The sequence below is a fragment of the Anser anser genome (genome assembly GCF_964211835.1).
Source record: "Anser anser genome assembly, chromosome: 13".
Taxonomy (NCBI): Eukaryota; Metazoa; Chordata; class Aves; order Anseriformes; family Anatidae; genus Anser; species Anser anser.
Genome location: NC_139734.1, coordinates 16,544,868 through 16,558,127, shown reverse-complemented (window position 1 = coordinate 16,558,127; position 13,260 = coordinate 16,544,868). Strand labels below are relative to the sequence as shown.

General features: G+C 42.5%; 1 protein-coding gene across 1 annotated transcript in view; it reads right to left on the bottom strand.

Moving 5' to 3' along the window:
* The window catches only part of ZIC3 (Zic family member 3), a 222,996-nt gene that overhangs the window by 17,277 nt on the left and 192,459 nt on the right, over window positions 1-13,260 (bottom strand). The window contains exon 18 of the mRNA XM_083796726.1: window positions 10,730-10,882. The gene's annotated coding sequence lies outside the window, so the exon portion shown is untranslated. The remainder of the gene's footprint in view (window positions 1-10,729; window positions 10,883-13,260) is intronic.

Here is a 13,260-nt window from a genome sequence, read left to right as displayed (position 1 = left end):
CCTATGTATGCCTTCTTAGGCATGCAGTACAGGATTATGAGCAGTTATATCTACAAAGTTGATCTGATAAGTGAACATTTATTGTGAGTTTTTAGAAAGTGCCTACTTAGAGGAATTTCCTTACAAGAAACTACTTAATCATTTTACCTTTCACACAACTGTTAAATTGGCAACATAGTCCAAACAGAAATCATTTTGCTGTACTTCAGAGTTACCCGGTTTTAATGAGTCTCTGGAGGTATAGGGATGGATTTTGCTGCCAACTACCATTCAGCCTAATATTGCAATGGAAACATCAAACTAGAAGAATTCAGCGTGTTCCTGCTGTCAGACTGCTATACGATAAAGTTAGCACTCATGAAAAGGGGACAAGAGGCATCGAGAATATACAAGGGAAGGAACTCCAGCAGTGAGATCCAGGCCTACTTTCTCAGCTGAGTTAACTGAATGTTTTTCGTGCTTACTTGAAAATGTGAACGTATAATAGCATGTTCAGTTCAGAATTTAAAAAATAACAAGCTCTGTTCAGAATGGAATAAAGGTCAAAGACAAAACCCAGAGCAGAGGCAGTGGGTGTTTGGAGCAGTAAACTATACCATGAAAACAAGAATGGGTACAGTGGTGCAGACCCTCCCTGTGCGACGTAACATGTTTTAAAATTATTTTTATGACCTTAAAAAGGTGCTAGAAAGATTCATCCCCACATCAGAAAGACAAAATACGGTAACAAAGGCTCTGTGACACAGACTGCAGTCCTGGCTGCTGGTACATAACAGAAGGCATTTAGTAGGCAGGGCTGCAAGAAGGCTGCAGCTTCATGAAACTGCAGCATGGTCCCTTCTCTGAATGGCCTCACATATTAAGAGCTTCTTTCAAATCAACTCGATAGGTGTTAAAAAAGATGGAAAGCAGCTTAGTACGGGATATGAACATTCCTATTAGTGTCGCTCCACTTGAACAAGAACTCATCCTTGTGAGGATCAAGTGTAGTGTCAGTACCAAAATCTAATCAAGAGAAAGACACTGTTCCTGTTATAGAGAGTGGACCCTCCCCCATTGCCATCTTCACAAAAAACTGCTAAATCAGTCATGAATTTCTGATCAAAAATCATGGTTCACCTTAGTCAGTGATATTAGTACACTCAAACCACAATCACACTTTAATGAAGACTTTTTATTTCCCTCTGTCAAAGGCTCTCATTTAAGCATGTGCTTATCTTTTAAAAACGGAAAAAGAAATCAACAGGATGCAGTAATTAAGAGAGAAATGCAGGCTTATGCTTCAAATCTCTGACAGGAAGTGGAAGACTAAAGACAAAATTAACTGAATAATTTCCCAAGCTCAATATACATTTGATAATTATATCTAATAGAGAGAGTTATCCGCTGATTTTGCTCAACATCAAGAAACTGGAAAGTCATTAGAGAGAAGAGACTTGAGATAATCAGCTAAAAGCCTTTAGTTGGATTTTAGAAGTTCAGAGGAGAAAGTATGCTAATTTTTCTGCATGTTCAGAGGAACTTCAGAGAGTCCTCTCCTATCTGCAAGAGCTGCAAAATGAAGGCAGAAAACCATATGTACAAACTAGAGAACGAAGAGACACTAAGCCCCTTCCGAAACAGCTGCAAAACACAGCTGTCATGTCTCAGGCTTTGAACAGGAGGCTCCAAGGGTGTCTGCCCCTTACCTTCCCCTCTCAGTGCCTGCATCCACATGCTGGCCAGGGGTGCTCCCCTCCTCCCAACCTGGGATGCTCCATGGTCCCTAAATTAAGCAAATACTCTGCACAGAGATGAGGACAACATACCCCTGTAAATCCTGCCCTGAACTGGAAGGAGCACTTTTCAGGTATCGTTCTGTCTCCAGACCTGACACTCCAGCCTCCCAAAGCCCATGCCCTTGCACCCTCTTGTGTGAAAGATCTCACAAATTGGTCTTATATTGACTCTGAGAATGCCCCAGCTGTGAGACCTGATGCCAGCCAGACTGCAAAGCACTGGTGTGATTGCAACTTCACATCCAGCGCTCGAGGTCTGCTTTTTCTACAAAGAACTTCTTGCCTGGGGCTGGTGAAAAGCACTTCTCTGGAAGAGGACTATGATGCCAACATCAGCTCAACCTTACGAAACATAAATGCAAGCGGTGAATGAGAGCTGCAGGTGCTGTGATAAACGTCATTAATTCTAGTCGCTTTGATTCATTCATTTAAAAAAATTATACTTGGTTAACAAGGAATACCAGACTTTGTCAGCTGCTGCCCATCAGGGGACAGCTGAAAAATTGCCACTCAAGTCACCTTTCATGAAGAATCTCAGCTGATTTGTGAGAACAATTACAGTATGACTGCTGAAATCAATAAGTAAGTTTCAGAACAGACAGATAGATTTTATTTTCTTGCCCAGCTTCCATTTATAGAGACCAAATGAGGCTATCACTGGAAAATCTTATAAAGCCTAAGAGCCTCTTAGTTAGAATCTAGTTAAGAAGCTAAAATTCCCTGCTTCAGTTAGCCTCTTGCCTTGCCAGGGCAATACAGTGGTGTGTTCCTCAGTGTCTCACAAAGGGTTACCATTGAATGAAGCGGGTTTAAGAGATTCTGATTAAAGCCATTCATCTCAGATGAGATGGAATGGAGTCAAAATTAAATCCTGGGAACAATATAGGTATGGAGGGCAATCCATAACAGGCAAAAATTAGGATCCATACACAGCAGCCTGCAAAGTCTAGGGACATACTTAGCAATTGCCCACTTTCTGTGGGGCTTAATATATTACAGGGAGAAGAGAAGCAAGTAAACCATCAATACACAGACCAAGACTTTCCTCACCCTCCTCAAACCATGAGAAATACAAGCTAATTCATGAATTAACCTCATGCCAACCAAACTTTATCACTTGTACCAAAAATCTCTTTCCTGAAACTCCTTGTGTGGGAAGTCCTGAACATGGTATCTTTGCTTTGCAACCCTGTGCTCCTGGAACCCTGCATTTTCCCTTGTGGCCACCCTGACCTGGGCTCCCCTAATCCATCCCTATTTTCACTGATTCAGATGCATCATTGAGTGACTAGAGTTTATCAAGCTCCCCCTTGCCCCTTTGAGCATCTCAGCTGTTTATGAGGACAATTTTTGCCTGGCAAAGAGATATCATGGGACTTCTCTTGGCTGGCTATTGCATGGAGGTCAGACTAAGTCTCAATAATTTGAATTTGCAGGGCTAAAATGATGGAAATTGTAGCCAGTAATACAGGCGGGAGAATGTGTAAAACTTGGGTTATACTTCTGAATCTTAATATTCACAACAATGTTAATATAGAAGAGTGGGTTCTTACTGGTTGGACCCCCCCCCCCCCAGAATATATTATGTGAACAGAATATCAGAATGACCTTCCCTGATTCCTTTTAATTCTCTGCTTCTGTGTGAAGCAATACACTTTTTAATTCCTTACATTTGGAATAATGATATTAATTCTAGCCAGCCAGTTGGGGTGGAGACACTTGCAGCTGGCTGCTCTGAAGGCATTGTAACATTGCTTCAGGCTGAGCCTTTTGCGGTCCAAGTACATGGTTGGAAATGGCACTTTTCCTAGAACATCTGCCTTGGCTTCTGTGCTGTCAAAAGCTGATGAAGGTGGGATAAGAACAGGTTTTCAAAGCATAAAAACTATTCCAGCTACAAACGTTCAGCAACAACAAAATGAATTCATGAATGAAATGTCATTTCTGCATCCAGGACTGTATTTCCAGGAAATTATCATTTAGCATGGGGTTTAAGCAGTTGTTAGCCAGCTTCTTGGGCAAATTCTGACCTCTGGTTTTGCTAACCCATGGTACCATTCTAAGGCTTCACTCAAGAGCAGACCTACATGATCTGAGCTGTAAGGAGTGAGGTTGAAACTTTCTCCTGGAAAACAACAGATTTTGTGTTATGGGCTGGAAATGACACAGGAGAAGAAAAACCTAGGTGTAGTCACTGAATAAAAGATGACTAAAAGACAGCAGCGTAAAGTGAACACATCAAGCACAGTTATCTAATCATCCCACTGCAGGCAGGGTGGCAAAGCTTCCCGTGGAAAGCCTTGCAGCCCTCTAGCCCTCCTCTGCCTGGCTCTGGCTGTTATTTTGCTAATTTAAGCAGTTTTCAGCTGCCCCTCATGAAGTAAAATCCCCATTATTGGCAAGGGGATTGGCCAGTTACAGACATCTGATGTTAGTGAAGTTTCAAGCTAAATCAGAGTAGAAGCCTAAACTCTTTTTCTTGCAATGAAAAGCAGGGAAAGCATTTTCTGTGAGAGGACTACAGACTCACTCTGCATAAAACCTTGAGTGCTTTTCCTGTCTCGGTCTCTGACTGCCCTCCTGCATCTCCAATTGGAAAAAAAAAAAAAGGGGGGGGGGGGAAAGGAAACGAGTGAAAGACAGCAAGAGTGTGAATAATCTTACACAGTCGGTTGAACCCACTCCTACAAACGTTTTGGTTCACCAAGAAAAGCACAAGGGAAGCTAGAACAGGCATTAAACAACAGATTCACTTTGCTAGCACAGTTTTAACAGAAAGATATACCCTGAAGATAGAAGGCCATGTCCTATTTGCAGAACACAGTTAGCTGAAAGGTATTTATTTTCCTTGGTTCTGTTCTTCATCTGCCCCTGAGGCAATAAATACATGTTCTGAAGACTGGTTTTATTCCCTTGCATGACTATCTATGTAAATGCATATACTTGTGGTACTCTATTTTTCTGCAAAATGTAAGTGCTGAACCAAATTATGATCTATTTTTACTGAATCATGCAGGCATGTGTATAACACTGATAGAGCTACACACATCCATACATCTCTATCTATAAATGGCAAGGCAGTCTCTGTCCTAATATGGGAGTCTGTACAGATATATTTTAAAATAAAGCCTGCAAGTCCCTATTTTTTTACTGCCAAGGATTTCTTGTGTGTCATCTTAGTGCCCTAAGTGGATTTCAAACACAGGATGGGATTTTTCTATCATCTCCCACTCCTTTTACTATAAAAGAACTGCTGGAAAAGCCACACTCTGCAGAGGTTTTTAATTGCAGCCAGATTTCTTAGCACGGCCCATCTGTACCTGCAGTCATCGGGCTTCTGATGCTCGCTAATAAGACACACAGGAAAACAAAGCTGTAGGGACGAGGCCTCTACTGACTTTACCAGTGAGCGATAACAACCTCAACCTGTTTGTGACTCCTTTTTTTCCACTTTCCTCGTCATACTGCAGAAATATCTGTATCTCTGCCTGCAAGGAGAGGTCTCAGCACCCACCATGTATCTTTGTGATGCCTCAGTTTGGGAATCCCTGCCCAAGCTCTAGCATGCAACGCACCATCTACCCCTGGCACTGCTGCCAAGGCAGAGGTCAAGTGCTGCTGGGCAAAGAGACACCAGGGCTGCAGTCAGAGAGACCTTGGTATATGCAGTATTTACTGCCATGACTCTCTTCACAACCTGCAAGCATCTGGCTTAGCCTAGAGCTGACCAGTGCTGGTGGTCAGTGGGGTCACTGGCCCACTAGCACTTAGGGCAACCCAACACCAAGGCTTCAGGCCAGCCAGCGCTGTGGAACAGGCGCAGCTACAAAGCAATTGCTGCTTGAGCTGCAGTGACCACCCCTAACGCTGAAACTGTGGTTGTGCTGTGTGTGAAGCAGTGCACCATTATACAGCGCAGAGTGATCAGCTTTAATCCGTAAATCAAAGCATGAGGGTATGAGCTATTGTCCAAGCTAGACAGAGTAATGGTTTTCTAAGTGAGAATTGAGAAAAAATACTGGTTTCTTAATACATGCCAGGAGACGGGTGAAAAAAAAGAAGACATTTCACTTGTTATATAGACACATCCATTTCTTCATACTCAGACAGGACTCCTTTAGTTTTGTGCTAGACCTAATTAGATTTTAAATGAGATTCCAGCACCTATAATAGCTTATTCTGATTGTTCTTTTTATATCATACAGGCACTGAATATTCATTGTGTTCATGTGATTAAGTACCAAATCAATAGATATGACTAGTGGACCTGTTAGAATTTATGCTTTGCTTTATAAATACAAAGAATAAAGTCATATCTGATGCACAGTTCAGCCTCTCTCTTTGAAGAGTTGCTGTGATTGACGTGGCTGGTGATCACAATGAAAATGGGGGAGAATGAGTAATTTAATGAATTTTCTGCATTTAGGATAAAACCAAAAGGGATTGTTACAGTATGGAATGAGTATCCAAGGTATTATCATGGAGAAAGAAAAATGTAACTTGAAAAAAAATCAAACAAGGGTCACTGCTCCTAAAGCTGCAAATTCTTGAACCTCTCCCGTGCCCATAGGATCCCAGGTAGCAGAAAGGAAAGGACCACAGCTGTTAGCCTGATATTGCCCTCAGAAAATGGTGCTTATGAAAAATAATTCAATAGAGAAAGGATGAAACGATTATTTTTCCAAGTGTAAATTACATGTCTTCACCCATATAAAACAAACAAACAAAAACATTTTATTACCAGCCCCCACTTCTTCACAAATAAACCAGAGCCTCCCTGTTTATAAAATTCTGCCTGAGCTATTATGTCTGTCTTGCAGCACAGTTAATTAGCTTGGGCTTAGCGCTGCTGGCTGCATGGCCTCCAGCTTCCAGTCTAGCCATTTGGATTAAACTTTAGATGTGTACTTGCAGTTCAGAGACAAAATGTCGATAACAATAATTAATACACTTAAATTACCGCTCTTGTTCAAAGTCAGGTGATCTGAACTGAAGGACTACACCAAAGCAACAACAAATTCTATGTTAACTCTAAAGAAGGTATATGGGACAACAAGGAAACACAAGCATTATGTCCATGGTAACCTAGGAATGATTTAGTTACCCTGATTTGCTTTTTAATACACATTTTCCTTGTCCACAGACTATGGTTACTACTCCTGTCATGTCTACTCCACTGTGATTTCAGCAGTGTGAGTGTTTACTGTCTTCATCCAGTTGTGCTCTTAGTTTTCACCTGACAATTTTTCATGCCTGTTTTCCTTTGATTAAATATTGTGAATTTAATTTTCAAATACAGCTGGAAGATTTGGCTTCCACTTGGAGTAGTCAAAAATTATATAATTTCTTTTGTTATCATGTTATGGAGAGCAAGTGCCTTCCGTGCCCCTTGAGAAAGACATTGTCTCATGTTTGCACAACATCCAGCATAACCTGGATCTGATCTACAGATCAGATCATTATAGCATGACTCACCACACAGGAATAAATGCATTTTAACGTGGCTTGATTGGGAAAATCAGATTAACATAAGCAGTCTGGATTTTTGTTGAATGCCAAAGAGCATTCATGCAGTAAGGGAAACACAGCACAAGGAATCTTGTAAAACACTCACTTTAAATCCCCTGTAGAACGTGAGACGAAGTATTATTTCAAACCTGTGGGGATGATTTATGCAACCCAAAATTTTCCCTAAAGGATAAGTTCTGGAGTATTTTTCATTACTGCATAGACACCGGTCTCCCCTAAATTGCAGTTACATGCTGTTTCCCTTTTAATTACCTTTTCAAACAGCTCATAAATCTTGGAGAAAACATTCCGAGAAGGCCTGTGTTTCTGGGTTTGAAACAGCATCCACCGAAATCAATAAGAGCTTTTTGAGTGACTTCACTGGGTTCTGGATTAAGTGCTGGGCCAAGACTAACTGTGCTTTTACTAATGACAGTCAGAATATCATCATCATAAGACAGGGTAAGAAATACAATTCCATCAAACTAAAACAACCAAATAACAATCCAGTCTTCTGTTCATGACAATTCTCTAAATTACTAAAGCTACTTCAGCCTGTTGGCATGACATAGGGAAACAGGGACAAAATTATTCAGGGAGGTGTAGGGGGAGAGATCAGGGTGCAATCTGAAAGTTATTCACTATTTTTCTGGTCTTTGAATAGAGACAGGTTGGAAGTGGAAAAAATACATTATCCTCAAGCAGGATAGTTGACAGAGCTGAAACTCAGATACTCTGGTACAACACAGTGCCAAAGCACTGTGGGTCAACACTCCACCTGTAGCTTGCACTGCTGTATCTAGTGCTTGCATTTCCAATCTTTATTTATGCAAGGGGGTAGAGACTTGTTGCCCCTTCTTTCAGCAATTTCTCTTGTCCAAAAGTCCGGGTGACACTAGAAGTCCCATTATACCTTGGGAAGCATGCATATGCAGAGCGATGTGCTGAGCAAGCTGCAAGGTCTACTACACGCAGCAGTGACCCAGTCTCATCCCAAGATCCTGGTAGTATCACATGCAGAATTAAGCAGGTTGCTTTAAAATCAAGAGCAGAACTTACTAAGAAGCTACCAATGAGTCATACATACCTATAGTGGAGTTTACTAAGTTTATGCAGCTGACAGCTGTATTTAAAACCACTAAGGCATCTATCTGTGCTACTAAAATCTCCCTCAAGAGACATGGCCAAGCCTTCTGGTAACGTTTCTTCATGCCTGTGCAGGGAGATCTGTTTGCTGGGACTCCTGCTGCCTGGCAGCATGTTCCCCAGCAGCTCACTCATTCACATGCAGTAGCACAAATCCCAGATGCACAAAACACTGCTTTAACAGTGGTTCACCTCTCCGTTTTCCACAGCCCTTAAAAGCCACAGCAGAATTAATATGAAAGGGGGAGAAAAAAGAATGTCTCCCACAAGGCAATCCTACGAGATGAGTATATAACAGACATTTACAGAAAGAGGGGACCAACTCAGATTCTACCAGGTAATTGAAAGAGGCATTATTCTCTCTAAAATCAAAATCTCTGGTTTTCTGTGGGAAAGTAACACCTCTTCCAAAGGGCAGAACTAGGAGTGCTCAAATAACACAGCCAGTTCTGCAGTGTGCCAAGTATCACATTAAACCAGTGATTCCCAAATACTCTGCATCTACACAGCAGCAGCCTCACACCTGATCTGGATCAGAAGGCATGTGTTTTCTTCACCTGCATCCTCCCCCTTCACCGAGGCATGCGTGTCGCTGCCGAAAGAGGCAGCACCTCACCTGAAGCAGTTACGTCTCCAGTGTCACTGGCCCAGAAGCATGCTCACAACCCACAGCACCAGAGCTTGCCTGGGATTCAATCATCCACCAGGAACAGAAAGGAAAAGGTAGAATATATGCCTCCGTAATGCCCAGTGCCTGCTGGGCTGGTTACTCTCCAAAGTAGAATTCTCTGTCATTGCAGTGTAACAAAATATGATATTTCTAGATTCTTAAAATTACAACTCTGCTCTATTTCATTACTAATCCCTGCAAAGGCTGTAGCAAATGCTCTTGTCCTGGAAAAAGTCATGGGGAATAGTCTGGTTCCTGCCCCAGATTCTGACTGTCAGGTCTGGAAGTCATTCTTCCCCTTCATTTACAGACCTCTTTTCCTAGAACATTTTTATTTGATTTTTTCTATGAATTCCACATGGGTTTTCAGCATATTCAATCCTGCTGTCTCCTCCGCCAGCCCAGTTCCATCTCTGGACTGCTCCTGCGTGCCTCTTCCAAATGGAATTTTGATTAATCTGGGATTGAGCAGCCCTGGCCATCTGCTGCCATCAGAAGAGGGATGAGACACTGCACCATAAGTGATCGCTTCTCTGGTGCCCCTGAAGGAACAATGAGGGGTCAGACAAGCAGTCTTCACTCAGACTTGCCCTCCAGGTTTCACCCCTCCATCTGGACACTTCACGATTTCAGTATTTCTGCAAAATGTCTACTTCCAACAATTAGCGTGGGGTGTGTGGGGTCTGCTCCATTTTATATGCTCCAATACTATAGAAAAGCCTTGCTTTTATTGATGAGTCTGACACTCCAGGCAGGATAGTAATTACTTATAGAATCCTGTTCCAACTCCCACTGATGCATCTATTTCTGGAAGATGCTTAGTCTTGTTGTTTAATTCCCTGTCTTCAAATAAGTTAGTGTGAAATTTTAACTACATAAGCTACTTTTACCTAGAGATCTAGACTGTGCATTTTTGCTGGTAAAAACTGATGCAATTCCATTTTCTCATCAGTTAGTATCAGCTGAGGATCTGGCCTCTTAACACTATGTTAAATTATGCTTTCATAAGCTATTAACTTTTATGCCATATTCACATTGCTCCTACTGTTAAACATCTTGGAGATGCTGATACGACTGGAGTCCTGTGAGCCAAGTCTTCCGTGGGTGACAATAGGAAAATGGCTGGAGGAAGACCGTGCAAGGACAGGACAGGGGGATAGGTGACAACATGGTTGGAACAAACAACCAATAAGACAAAAAAGCTCCCACAGCTACCCTGAGAAAAATCAAGCAGGAGCAACGGAGGTGGGATTAGATGTTGTTAATTTTCCTTCAGACTTTTATGGTCCCACATTAAATTCAACATGGTCTGGTTATCACTTTGAGCAATGAAGCTATTAAATACACCAAGCTGATAGGAGCAGCTTATGAGCTTGGGCCTTTGTGGGTGAAAGAACTTCTTTTTAAGTCTGGCTGGGTTTTCTAATCACACTTTCTGAGCCTGCATGTTTGGGGAAATTAGCACTTTGAGGCAGCAGTCTGTGTTCCCAGACAAGGCTGATTTTGTTTCCAGTAACTCTGATGTTTGCCAGGTTTAAGTTTAATGACATTAGGTCTCGCACAGGGAAAACCTTCCTGTCTTTAGCGAAGTGCTAATTATAAATGGGATGTCTCAAGTGATGCTTACCTCTATTGTTACGTTTCACAGAGTATTTCCCTGAAGAGCCTCAGAGTTGGCTCATGTTCCCAGCTCTGCTGTTGATCCACAGGGTCCTCGACTACCCGTGGGGTATCTTTGGACAACAACATCTTTTGGACAAGCAGCTCCACTTCTGGGGGCCTGCAAAAAAAAACTGGTGAGAGGCAGTCCCAACCCAGGCTGGAGCTTGTGCTGTGGGCTCAACATTAGTGTCTTGTGGCTGTTACACACTGCCCACCTATCCTCCCTCCCACCAGAGATCACTTATTTTTTCCCTAAATATTTCAAATTTCATGCTAGAGACATAGCAAGAGTAGTTAGCTGGTGCAAGCAGGAACTTGAGCACAAACAGGGACTCACTGCTGGAATCCCAGAAAATAGCCCAGGAGCCTATATGCAATTTGCACAGGTGTTATCCTGCTAGCACTGGCAGCCCAGCCCAGCATCCAGAACCCCCAACTACCTCCCTGTTTGGCTGCAAAGCCCCGTCAGCAGCAGCAAGCCACAGTCTCACCATCACACCTGATGTTATGCTGCACAGCCAGGGTGCACCAGGGCTTTGGGACAGGCTGAATTGCTCAGGCTCCCTTGGAAGTTAACAGGGAGAAATGCGTGGGCAGAAAGACCCACCAGAAGAGCTGATTTCTTCCTGCAGGCTACCAAGGAAACTAGATTTTAGCTACTTTGGATGAAACTAATGCCCAATGCATTCTTGCTGGAGCAGAGTGAATTTTGAACTCAAGTTTGTGCTTGACCTGCATGTGACCATGAAGAGCACAGCGACAGAAAGACTGGAGAGTGTGACGGCTCTGAAACCGCTGCTTTATCTGCTTGACCTTTGCTTTCTAGAATCTTCTCTTGGGGCTGCAGACGGACTTGCTGCCGAGCCGTGCCCAGAAATAGGGCACTTATCTCAGCAGGGCTGCTCTCACCTTCTGGAGGTGAGCTGCAGGGCCAGCACAGCCTCTCCCTTTCGATAGGCAAGTTTTCTTATCAAAAAAATGCTTTGCACTAAGAAGTTCCAGAAAATTCATTTCAATTTGATTTAGATATGGTGTTTTCTCTTTTTTTCAATGTGAAACATTTAATGCAGGTTTCTTGATGGTGCCTTTTCAGCTGAGCTGTGCTGTAGAGGAAAAATACATAAGTCCCATCTACAAAAAGATGCTGCACTCACTTTCCTCCTTCTACGGGTTTTCTGCAAGCAGGTAAGTGCAAAGAATGGGTGCACAGTACAGCACATGGTACGGATGACAGCTGCTTCCTTGGTTGACTTCTGTTTATACATCTGCAGTCCCAGACTTAGGTTAAACCACCAAGTTTCCTTTGCTTCCCTGAATAAAGGAAGATAAGAGCACTGCTGCTCTCATTTTCCTTATCTCATAAGTGTCCTCTTTGCTTTCCTGAGCAATCTCTAAACTGGCTTGGGCACGCTGATGGCAGGAGGCAGTGGGGCAAGAAGGCAGTGTGTGTTTGCAGAGAGGAGGGAGTGCTTGCTGCGGGCCCACTCCTACCAGGCAGAGATTTTTCCCAGTTATGAGAAATAGATTTTTTTGCTGCTGTTGTTCTTTTTCTGTGGTTATTGCTAGATTTCTAGTACTGCATATTTGCTCAATTGGTAGGTTTGTATCTGCTTTGGGGGTACAAACTGTACCTGTTTTGTGATCTACACTTCACTACACAAGCAGCAATACATTAATTGTACAGAGAAAATGTTTTCCTCTGACATGTGAAATTAATTTATTTATTGGTAGGAATCAAAACAAGCCACTTTGAAGTGGAAATATTATTGTGCCCTTTAGATTTTACTTTGATGAAGCCTACAATACCATTCCTGTTAGCCATCTGTTTAAATCTTAATTAAATGGTGTTTCCATACGAAAAACAGTCACATCATCCTCTCTAATGTAAGGTTCTATAATTGTTCCAAAACAGAAATACAAAGCTTTAAAAATTGTCTTCTCTGTCAACAGGATTTGTTGTAGGTTGTAAATTATTTTTAGTTTTGAGTCCTAGCAAGAAAGCATCAGTTGTAATGACGTTTCATACATTTGCTATAAAAGCTTTCCACACCACAAAGATCTGCAAATATGAATTGTTCTTTCTTTGATGAGTGGGTGATTTCAAATGATTTATTTGTTTATTTATTTATGTCTTCCCAGAAGCAGAAAGAATGCTTAGCAATTGAGCCAGTTTCTTCAACTTTTCTCAAATGTCACTCTAACTACAGAGCAGCTCTTGCCATCCCAGCATGCCCGTCCGTGTGTAGTACCGGCTGTTAGAGAGAACAACCAAGGGAAATGAAATATGCTTAAATGGGGCATTCATCGGTCTGTCCCCAGTCATCGCGGAGGAGTAGGGGCTGGCTGGTAGTTTGGCCATACTGGAGGGGATGACAGAAATGCTCCCTTCATCTTTTCCAGTGAAGTACAGCCAGACTGGCACACCCAGCCTCATGCTGGAGCAGGGGTGGAAATGTAGGGGGATGTATGCCTCCCCTTCCCAACAGATCTCCCCTT